Source organism: Lycorma delicatula, chromosome 1, assembly GCF_047948215.1.
Source record: "Lycorma delicatula isolate Av1 chromosome 1, ASM4794821v1, whole genome shotgun sequence".
In the NCBI taxonomy this organism is placed as follows: domain Eukaryota; kingdom Metazoa; phylum Arthropoda; class Insecta; order Hemiptera; family Fulgoridae; genus Lycorma; species Lycorma delicatula.
Genome location: NC_134455.1, coordinates 378,875,100 through 378,886,547, shown reverse-complemented (window position 1 = coordinate 378,886,547; position 11,448 = coordinate 378,875,100). Strand labels below are relative to the sequence as shown.

At 31.6% G+C, this 11,448-nt stretch overlaps 1 protein-coding gene across 1 annotated transcript in view; it reads left to right on the top strand.

Annotated features, from left to right (window-relative positions):
- Positions 1–10,551: 10,551 nt before the first annotated feature.
- LOC142317304 (peroxisomal N(1)-acetyl-spermine/spermidine oxidase-like) overlaps positions 10,552–11,448 on the top strand; it is a 55,329-nt gene continuing 54,432 nt past the window's right edge. Inside the window, exon 1 of the mRNA XM_075353740.1 lies at positions 10,552–10,654. The gene's annotated coding sequence lies outside the window, so the exon portion shown is untranslated. The remainder of the gene's footprint in view (positions 10,655–11,448) is intronic.

The following is an 11,448-nucleotide window of genomic DNA, read 5'->3' as shown; positions in this document are numbered from 1 at the left end:
TTTGTAACTTCTGCCAAAAGGTTTTGAATTGTTCTTCTAGTTTAAACAGACATCTTAATATTCATAGAAAAGAGAAAATTTACGTATGTAACTTCTGCCAAAAGATTTTTTATCATCCTTCTAATTTAAACAAACATCTTAATATTCATACAAAAGAGAAAAGTTATGTTTGCTACTTCTCTCAAAAGGCTTTTTTAATAATCTTTCTAATGTAAAGAGGCTTATTAATAATTTACACATCAAGGAGAAATATTGTTTTAATGTTTATCAAAAATCTATTAACAAATGTTATATTATAAGTTAGGCAGACATCTATTAAGATGTCTGCCTAACTTATAATGGATATTATTAAATATCCATTTTAAAATACCATTACAAAGATCTTATATTATGAAATTTGATGACAGGAAAAAAAATAATAGCATTCTTTCAAGAGTGCTTTTTTAAAACATGTATAACAAAATTTATATAATATTTATAATTTAATGTTACATTTTTATCATTTCTGTATATGCTACAACTTAAGGGTAGGTTTCTATCTTTTTTGCCTCAAGCACAGGTAATTTTTAAAAAATGATTCTAAAACCTAATAAAAATGCAATTTTATATTTGTATTTATATATGTTTATTGAGCAAAAAAAAAATACAGAGATTTATGATGAATACAAAGTTAAGGAGAACAGATCAGTCAAGATATCGCTGAATATGAGGGATAATAATTATTGAAGGAATTATCACCAGAAATTAAAAGTCAAGCAGTTTTATAGTAGGTAATCATTAACACATAAAGTAGACTAGAATGAGATTTAAAAATTTATTTTTGGGCTTAGTTATGGCTACAAAGTACTATTCAAAAATAACTTTTTAACATGTTAGGTATTCCATGAGAAGATGAGTTGAAATGGAAATTTGTAGAATGTGAAAAATGCCATTCCTGACCAGGATTCGAACCCAGAACATGTAGATGAAAGGGTACAACACTACAATTTTTACCACATAGGCCAGCCAAGGCTAAAAAATGCTTAAAGAAAAAAAAAATTAGATTTATATATTACCTTTGTTTATAATGTGCGGATAATGTTTATGAACATTTTAAGTCCAGAATTATACCGATCGGGTAATTTGGTAGGTGTTGATTGATTCCACCAATTCAGAAAATGAGGTGTAGAGACAATGTGTGTAAAGTTCACAAGTGAAAGTTGTTTTTGACATTGTTTTTCTCAAATGCATTTCCACAAGTAACACTGATCTTGAATGACTAAAGCCTCGTTCTGATTTTGTATTAAATTTACTTCATATCACATTTTAGTATTTTCTTACATTATAGTAATGTTTTCAGATATTAAAACCAACAAAAAATTAGGGTTCAAATACAGAGATAGAAGAATAATTGCTAACATGTACAGGAACCAAACAGCAACAGTAACAATTGAAGAACATAAGAAAGAAGCCGTAATAAGAAAGGGAGTCCGACAAGGGTGTTCCCTGTCTCTGTTACTTTTTAATCTTTACATGGAACTAGCAGTTAATGATGTTAAAGAACAATTTAGATTCGGAGTAACAGTACAAGGTGAAAAGATAAAGATGCTACGATTTGCTGATGATATAGTAATCCTAGCCGAGAATAAAGAGGATTTAGAAGAAACAATGAACGGCATAGATGAGGTCCTACGCAAGAACTATCGCATGAAAATAAACAAGAACAAAACAAAAGTAATGAAATGTAGTAGAAATAACAAAGATGGACCGCTGAATGTGAAAATAGGAGAAGAAAAGATTATGGAGATAGAAGAATTTTGTTATTTGGGAAGTAGAATTACTAAAGATGGATGAAGCAGGAGCGATATAAAATGCCAAATAGCACAAGCTAAACGAGCCTTCAGTAGGAAATATAATTTGTTTACATCAAAAATTAATTTAAATGTCAGGAAAAGATTTTTGAAAGTATATGTTTGGAGTGTCGCTTTATATGGAAGTGAAACTTGGACGATCGGAGTATCTGAGAAGAAAAGGTTAGAAGCTTTTGAAATGTGGTGCTATAGGAGAATGTTAAAAATCAGATGGGTGGATAAAGTGACAAATGAAGAGGTGTTGCTACAAATCAATGAAGAAGCATTTGGATAAATATAGTTAAAAGAAGAGACAGACTTATAGGCCACATACTAAGGCATCCTGGAATAGTCGCTTTAATATTGGAAGGACAGGTAGAAGGAAAAATTGTGTAGTCAGGCCACGTTTGGAATATGTAAAACAAATTTTTAGGGATGTAGGATGTAGAGGGTATACTGAAATGAAACGACTAGCACTATATAGTGAATCTTGGAGAGCTGCATCAAACCAGTCAAATGACTGAAGACAAAAAAAAAACCAACAAATAGTGTATAATCTGATATCTTTGTCTATTATCAATATTGATCTCAAAATCTTTATTGTTTTTCTCTATTCTGTTATCCTCTACCCAGAATAGAATAAAAAGTGATTGGACTCAACAGATCACATTACCTTATCCCTTTTTTGACTTTAATCATTCCTGCAATTCCAAATAAGTTTAACTTTAGAAAAGACAATGGAAATTTTTGTTCAGTTAAAAGTTTATCATTCATTCCCATTTCTATCAACAGAATCATATACCTTTCTAAAATGTAATACATAATTCTTGTATTTCGTCAGTCAGTTAGTTTTACACAAATGATTTGTTCCACACACTATCTTCCTGTTCTAAACCACCATGATATATTTTCCAAATTGTTTATTGATGTGCTATTCAGTTTCTACAACTTACTAAAAGAAGAGATATTTCTTTCTAATATTAACTTCTATTTTGTCTCATTTTTGTGTAGAATGTGAATTAGGACAGACTGCCATTCTTTTGGGATTTTATCTGTCTTTCAAATGTTTTCAAATAATTTCTCTAATAGATCATCATACATTAATTAACTAATCTTTATAATTTTAAAAGTTATACCATTATTGAGTCCTCACCAGATGCTTTCTAATTTTTTAGATATCTGATTAAATATTCTTTTTCTTGTTTATTCAGGGAATTTGAGTTTTCTAATTTATTTACTGGTTACAAACAGTTGAGCTTTTCTTTGGTATTTTGCAGATTTAATAGGTCTTCAAAATAAATTGCTAAAATTTTACTTTCTTTCTTTTTTTCCGGTTTAGCCTCCGGTAACTACTGTTTAGATAATTCTTCAGAGGATGATATGTATGAATGTAAATGAAGTGTAGTCTTGTACATTCTCAGTTCGACCGTTCCTGAGATGTGTGGTTAATTGAAACCCAACCACCAAAGAACACCGGTATTGAATTTCAATTTTAGAAATACGTTTATAAGATATAAATTGTTAGTTTTTATGTGATGTTAATAAATAACATTTTCTTCATAATGTAAAAGATTTTAGAATTATGTAGTTTGATTTTATAATACATCTGTGTAGTCAAAATTTTAAATTTAAACTTAAATGTTTAAGTGTAGTAAAGTTTATACATATTTATTTTATTTAAAAAATTGTATTTTTAATCTAATAAACACAGTTCTACAGAAAACAGGTTTATTTTTATTTAAAACATACACCATTCTTTTTGTAAAAACAAATTAATGTATTCTAGTGTGTCCAGATGAAAGTTTATTATTTATCTTGTACTATCATGTTATTTTTGAATGATGCATCTCATGCTGCGTGGTGAGTAGGTGATTTGTAATTTTAATTCACATATAAAAGTCATTTATTTGCTGTGACTAACAGTTCAAGCAATAGGATCTATGATTTGCGAATGTTCTGGAAAAAATATAACTTCATGTTGTATGTAATGACAGTGAAGCTTGGAAAGAAATCAAAGAGAGTAAGCTTTATAGAGTATGACACACGGTGTATCAAGATGATTATGAAACTCAAACTGCATTCGATGATATCAGACACGGACTTACAGATACTATTTAATGAAGTTATACAACTCGCCAGCAGTGTAAGGGCTCAAAGTCGATTCTGAAGATATAAATGAACTTGTGGAAGGAGATAAACAACTTTTAGAAGATAAAGACTTATTAGCAGTAGTCGAGTCACCAAATGAGCAGCTAGATGACAATTCGAGTAGCAGTGACACATTTAAATCGGGGTTAACAAAAATCGACAGCGGTGAACCTTCAACTTCATTCTCCCCTTTCAAAGCCACAATTAACAGTGAAAGGATTGCAGGAGGCATTAGAATACGTCGAAAAATTTTGTGATTACGTAACTGAAAACGATTCTGATCAAAAACAAAATATAAAAGTTGTAAATTGAATATTAAATTATAAGATACTGCTAGATCAGTACAGCAGTGATATAACTGGACAGTTATTTTAAGAAACCAAATCTGAACTAAATCACAAGTTTTTTTTTTAATATTCCTTATCGTATTTAGGCCTATATACATTTATTTTAAGGTAAATATTTGTTTAATAATACTGGTACTGTATTATGATGTTTCTTTTGCACTTTTTTATTCGTATATTTTTTACTTTGTTTCTTTAATATTGTACTGTATGTAATCATATTTACTGTACTGGATTCAATTTATATTCTATTAATTAAAAGATGTTTAGCCGAATTGTTTAAAAATTCTGTGTCTTCTACCGACGAAAAGAATTAAAAATTTAGCCTACTAAATATGTATGTTTTCCCTGACTTCATTTTCTGCTCTCCCTAAAAACCTGTCAGTTCTATATCTGGCGATAAGGTCAATCTGTAACATTCCCGAGAGCACACAGAGGGCCTCGTAAGAAACAGTTCTATAGGCAGACACTACTCCCAGTAGTATCCCCCTGTGTGCTCTCTTCAACCTGTCTCTATTTCTGCTAATAGTGAGAGCACAACTCCATGCCGGCACAGCATACATCATTGTTGACACTACGGTTGTCGCTAAAACTCTTCTTTTTGATGCCCGAGGAGCGCTCTGCTTTGACAAAATTATATTTAGGCATTTAGTCAGTTTCTCCGCACTCTGACAGACACTTAGTACCTGCTCAGTAAATCTGCAGTTTTTCTGTAAGATGACTCCAAGATATTTTAATACTGTTACTTCCTCAATATTATAGTCTCCAATTCGTATATCTACTGGCTGCAATACATGTTTTCCAGTGAATTTAATGTATTTACATTTTTCAATCGAAAGCTGCAATCCCCTATCAATGAGCCATCTACCAACTGTCTCAAATGCAGCGTTTGCCATGTTTTTAACTTCATCGATCGTTCTGGCCTGCACAAGGATTGCAAGAGAGATGGGCAGAGGCTGGATGGACAAGAACCTTAATTCCAGAATTAACAGGATGGATAAACAGGCGGCATGGGGAAACTGACTATTGGATCACCCAGTTCCTGACGGGACATGGGTGTTACAATGGTTATCTCCATAAGGTGGGAAGAAGGAATGAACCCACGTGCGTGTACTGTGAACAGGATGATGATTCTGAGCATACGTTTTTAGTATGTAATAATAAATGGATAAGACTAAGACACGATGCGGGTATTCATGGAAAAACGCCGAAGGAAACCATGGATTTCATGCTTAGCAGTAAGGAGAACTGGAGGAAGGTCGCTGATATAAAGACAGTACTAAAACAGAAGAATGAAGATGAAAGAAGTATGGGTTTCTAGTATGTTAGGTTGGGTGGACAGCCTCAGCGGTGAGAGCCAGCATGCTTAGGTGTGCTGGTTTCAATGATCCGCTGAGGACTCCTTGGGGTGTGCTGTAGGGACAAGAGAGTATTATGAAAGATCCGGGGGTCACATCACGACTTGTAGGTATGATGTGGTTCCATAGAGGACATAATAGAGAATAAAAAATCTCAAAAGAGCCACCGGTAGGCCTGACCTGCCATGCCGGTAAGCGGGGAGGGCCTATTAGAGTAACGGACACTCCCCTGGGTGGCGTAATACCATCAAGTCGGTCCGGCCCAGGGGAGTAGAAAAAAAAAAAGCCTACTAAATATGTACAGATACCATAGTCTACTGTATACATTTCTTGAGAAAACAGTTGTGATTCACGTGACAATTTTCAGGGATTAAACCGTATAAATCAATGACCCCTGTAACTATATTACAATTTCAGTCCAAAGTTTTATACACCACTGATTTGCCTTTGTACATTACAAATAACAATGTACGTGACTCGCAACATACCTACAATCACAGAATAAATCTCAACATATTGTTTAAAATTCAAGAATCATACAGATGTTCTTACAATTAACCTTTCAATCTACATTTGACATTTATTTCCTAGTGATTGTTTTTAAAATTCAAGATTTTAAGATGTAAATCCTTGTAAGAGAAGTGTGAAGTAAATATGAGATAACTTTTACTGTTTGCTTTTCTCTTTAAGACATTTGCAAACATTATTCACCTCATTTATACATTGTCCCAAACGAACAAATAGATTATAAATATATACTTGCATTATAAAAACATTTATATCAGTTGTTATTTATTTCTACCAATTCCTTAAGTATGCATATACTGATTTAAAAAAAAAAAACCACCTAATGTCAGCTAGAAACAGTTTGAAACAGCTTCGAAGTAGAGTTGTTCATTTCTTGTCATGTCATGACTGCTTCAGGTCGTATCTGTACACTATGGAGAAACAGCATGTACGATTTGTTATCGTACTGTAGCGCCCTTGATGGTGTTGAGTCTTTGTGTATATATCCACGTTAAAGGAGAAATCCTAACCTACCGGGTTGGTCTAATGGTGAATGTGTCTTCGTAAATCAGCTGATTTTGAAGTCGAGCGTTCTATGATTCATATCCTAGTAAAGGCAGTTACTTTTATATGGAATTGAATACTAGATCGTCAATCATAGATCGCGGATACCGTTGTTCTTTGGTGGTTGAGTTTCAATTAATACATCTCAGGAATCGTCGACCCAAGACTATACTTCATTTACAGTCATACATATCATTCTCTGAAGTAATCCTGACAGTGGTTCCAAAGGCTAAACAGAAAAAAAAAGGATGGACAAATCCAAGCTCACTGTGATGGTCTATTTGTTAACTCGTGCTAAATCAGCTGATTTCGAAGTCAAGAGCTCTAAGGTTCAAACCCTAGTAAAGGACAAACAAACGCAAGCTAGAATTTGGTATGGTAGGAGGATCCCCCACTACAAGGTAAGCATAAGAAAGATTACTATGAATCTAATCGTAATTGAGAAAGATTTGGTTTCCTGTCGTCTATCCAATTCATTGTTAGGAGTCGTAAAAAAAATAGGTTTCTCCTGCAAACTGATTCTTGATTCTTTCGTTCAGTATAAAGAATCAAATCAAAGGAACAACATGTTCATGATTCTTCCCATTACTGCTAGCAGGTCTGTTACTGCCACTGGATTCTTCTAACTGTCTTTTTAATGTTTGGCCTCCTGAACCACCATAAGGTATTACTTCAGAGGATGATATGTATAATACAAATGAAGTGTTGTCTTGTACAGTCTCAGGTCGACCAGTTCTGAAATGTTTGGTTAATTGAAACCCAACCACCAGAGAACACTGGTATCTACGATCTAGTATTCAAATACTTATAAAAGTAACTTTTTACTACTGATTTGCGTAAACGCATTCACCATTATACCAACCTGGTGGATAAAAGTATTTATAACTAGAAAACTAATTTAAACTAATTTCTCTAAAGCTATAAATGACAAAATTAATAATTTAAAATAGTATAGCTTATACTGTATCCTATTTTTGAGTGAGCCATTGATTCCGTCTTTTTTTTTTTAATCACATCGATGTTATGATTTTATGTTATTATATTTTACTTTGATGTTTTTACTAATATGCGCACAGTTACTTACACAGACACACAAACATTTTGTTTTTAAAAATTTTTCTTTCTATTATGACAAAAAAATTATAAAAAAGATAAATAATTAGTTAATACCTTTCAACTAAACGTTATAATATTTCACATATTTACATGTAGAAATAGTAAGTCTATTTCGCTTTTCTGTTATTAACTGTCCCGCTTTTGAAAAAATTTGTTAACAGAGGTTGCAGGAATGCAAAGTCTAGTTTGCATTATTTTGAATAATCTTGGATAAATTAACCGCCTTTCTTTCCACCAAGAGAGAGGATTTTGTGTTCTTGAGATGAGCGGTTCATTTATATATATATATATATATATATATATCTAGCTCTAAAATTCCTGCTGCTGTTGGGTTTGAATTAGTTAAAATTGGCGTTACTTTTTTATCAAAATCTTCCTATGCAGTTGAAATGGAGGGTTCAATAATTTCTTGTTCGATTTCAAACCTATCACCTTGTTCGATCTGAATACTTCGAACTTTCTGTGAAAGTTTTGTGTCAGCATTTTGGTAAGATGCCTCGTCTTGAAAGCGAGGATCTAATAGCCTGCTTTCAAGCAAAATATTATTATTTTCAACATCCTTATATCTATGTTGCAGTTGGTCTAACATCATGTTACATACTTACTTTAACGACTTTAGAATTTTGAGTAGAAGATTTAATCTTAAGTACATGTCTTGTCATCGCTCGCACCAATAAACAGACTTTTGAAATAGTGTCAGTTTTTTGAGAATTTATTTCAATGGTTATCTCTTCAAACATTTACAATAATTTGCACATTTCAGCTATAACTGTCCACTCATCAAATGTAATATTATTAAGAATAGGATTCACCAAATCGATAATCGAAATTAGTGGTTCTTTTGTTTCTAATAATCTATTAAACATGTGCAAGAGTGAGTTCCATGGGGTAAGCACTTCCTGTTTTAATTTTAAGTTTTTAAATTCATTTGTCGCTGCATGTTTTTTTAGTTTGGAGGCAGCATGGAAATTCGTTCAAAAAATTTGACAATTGCCTTTGATTTTTACCACAATTGTTTTACTTCATACACTGCTGCTTGGACAATTAAATTAATTGTTTGCACTAAGTGAGGAATATTGCGCAGTTGACAATTGCGAATAGCAGCTTTTAAATTTGCTGCATTGTCACTAACAACTGCTCCTATTTTATCAATAATAGCCCATTCATTGAATTTACCTTGTAATTCAATGGCAATGTTTTCAACAGTATGTTGACTACAGATTTCCATACAAGTAAGTAATTGGGTTTTTAAATTACAATTGTGGTCAATGAAATGGATAGTTATGGCGATATACTTATTTGAAACTGATGTCCAACTGTCAGTGGTTATTGGGCATTGATGAGTGGGCAAATATTCCATATTATATGACTTACGAATCTCACAAGAAATTCTATCATATAATTGTGGAATTAAACTAGTAATTCTTTTTCCACAAGGAAGCGAATACCCAGGGTTTTACATGTGAACAAACTCCTTGAATTCTTCACCCCAATGAGTGAAATAGGTTGATATTCTTTAGTTATTAACCTAATTAATTGAATATCTAATGCTCGGCTTTTACTTTGAGGGACAGGTTTTGCAACAAAGGAAGTAAGGGACAACTGTTGTGTTTTTTTTTAGGACAAAGATGTTATTCGATGCACAGAACAAGGATTAGGCGATTCTACAAGTTGTGTTAATTTAATGGCCAATTGCTGCGTTTCATTTTGTTCAGTTGCAGTAGACGTAGTAGGATTTAAATTATACTGCATTTTTGAAACATAATCAGAAGGAGAAGGATTTTTGTCTTGAAATGTCAACATCTGGGTGTTAACTTAATATGACGAAATAGACTACTAGTTGTTGCACCAGCATAGCAGACTGAACTACGGCAAAGATTATACAAAACCTTTCCAGGGCCTGCTTCGGAAAAGCAAGTCCAGGTATGACTTCTTTTTCTGCAGCTCATGTTTATAAATTTAAAAACAAAATATTCCTTTTTAAAAGTGCTTATAAAATATCTATGTACGTAAAAAGTAAAGATTTAAAAAAATATTACCGATTAACATTTAGAAAAAAAATTGTCATCTGATTATGTAGAGTAAAAAAATATTTCGAAATTGTGTCGTCCCAAATAAAAAAAAAATAAACTAATAAAACACGCAAAGAATATGTACCATGAAAACAGAATCGACTGTCGTCTTTTATCTGCCTACTAAGAATAATTGTAAAATATATCTTGAGCGAGACAGTATGCGCAAAAGAACGACAGTAATTAATATTGAGCAACAGATCTTCCCGCCCGAATGAAATTAAAAAAGAATAATATCATATAGAATGTGTGCGTAACAGTTTAAATTTTCCTCCCGATATCATCACAGACAGTAAGGGACCAGAATCTATAAGGTAATTAAAAATGAATGCTTGTTATTTAATTTATTATCGGAATGTTATTTGAATTTTTTATTTTTTAACTACGTTCGTTTTTCTGTTGTATTACTTTTATTTTCAACAAAAACATATTATTATATGCTAGCACATTTTTTCTTTTTTAAATAAATGAATAAATAACAGTCGCTTCGAAAAATTTAGTAGATTCTTTACTTTTGGATTAAACCGTTTTAAAAGTTCATTGAAAAATTATTTATTAAGTTGTATATTTTTTTCAACATCGTGGATTGAAGTATAAAATTGTGTTGGCATCACTGATCAACACACTCCTACTTTTGTGTGACAGGTTGTTACGGAAATAACTCTGTTTTAATTTCAGTATTATTTATTGTTTGGGGTTGTTATTTGTTTTTCTAAGTAAGATATTTTATACTATTCTAATATAAATTAAAAGAATTTATGTTTGATTTGTTTTTTGTATTGATGAATGGGAAGTATTGGCATTATGCTGTTGATGTAAATTCATTTGAGTTCGATATAAAATCGTTTACCTAACCTAGTGTTATTAAAAAATTGTAACATAAATTGTGGCCATATTACTATTAGACATTTATAAATAGTAATTTTTTTTTGTTGGAAATTATAATATTTAATTCCATTATTTTCCGATACTAACAAGAACAGTTCATACTAATAGAACAGTAGATAGTTTTGTAATAGACTTGAAATTTTCTAGTTATAATTAATGGAAAACACATCTGTTTGATGACAACTAATAGCAAATGTCAATCCTTTTTATTAGTTTCAGTTAGAACTCGCTAAAATAAACGGAATTCGGTCACAAAAAACTATTGTGACAGTGAACAAAAATAAGAATAATAAATAATATTTGAAACAAAACATGAACATAGTACATAAATATTAATTACTACTTGATGCTCTTGATGTTATATTTATTTGCCTTTGGTTAATTACATGGTGTGTATCCTCATTATTATCTCTTGCCATTGCATGTGGGAAAAAAAATTCTCATCGGTTTATTTTTCATCAGGAATCAACTCTTCTAGTTTTTCAGATTTTAAGTAAGGTCTTTACTTGGTATGTAAGAAAAATTATGAGTTAGATAGTGTAATGTTTCCTAACTGAACTTAATATCTTTGAAGACAAATTTTTACTTGTCCATAAAATAAACTCCATAATCGCAGTCTGTA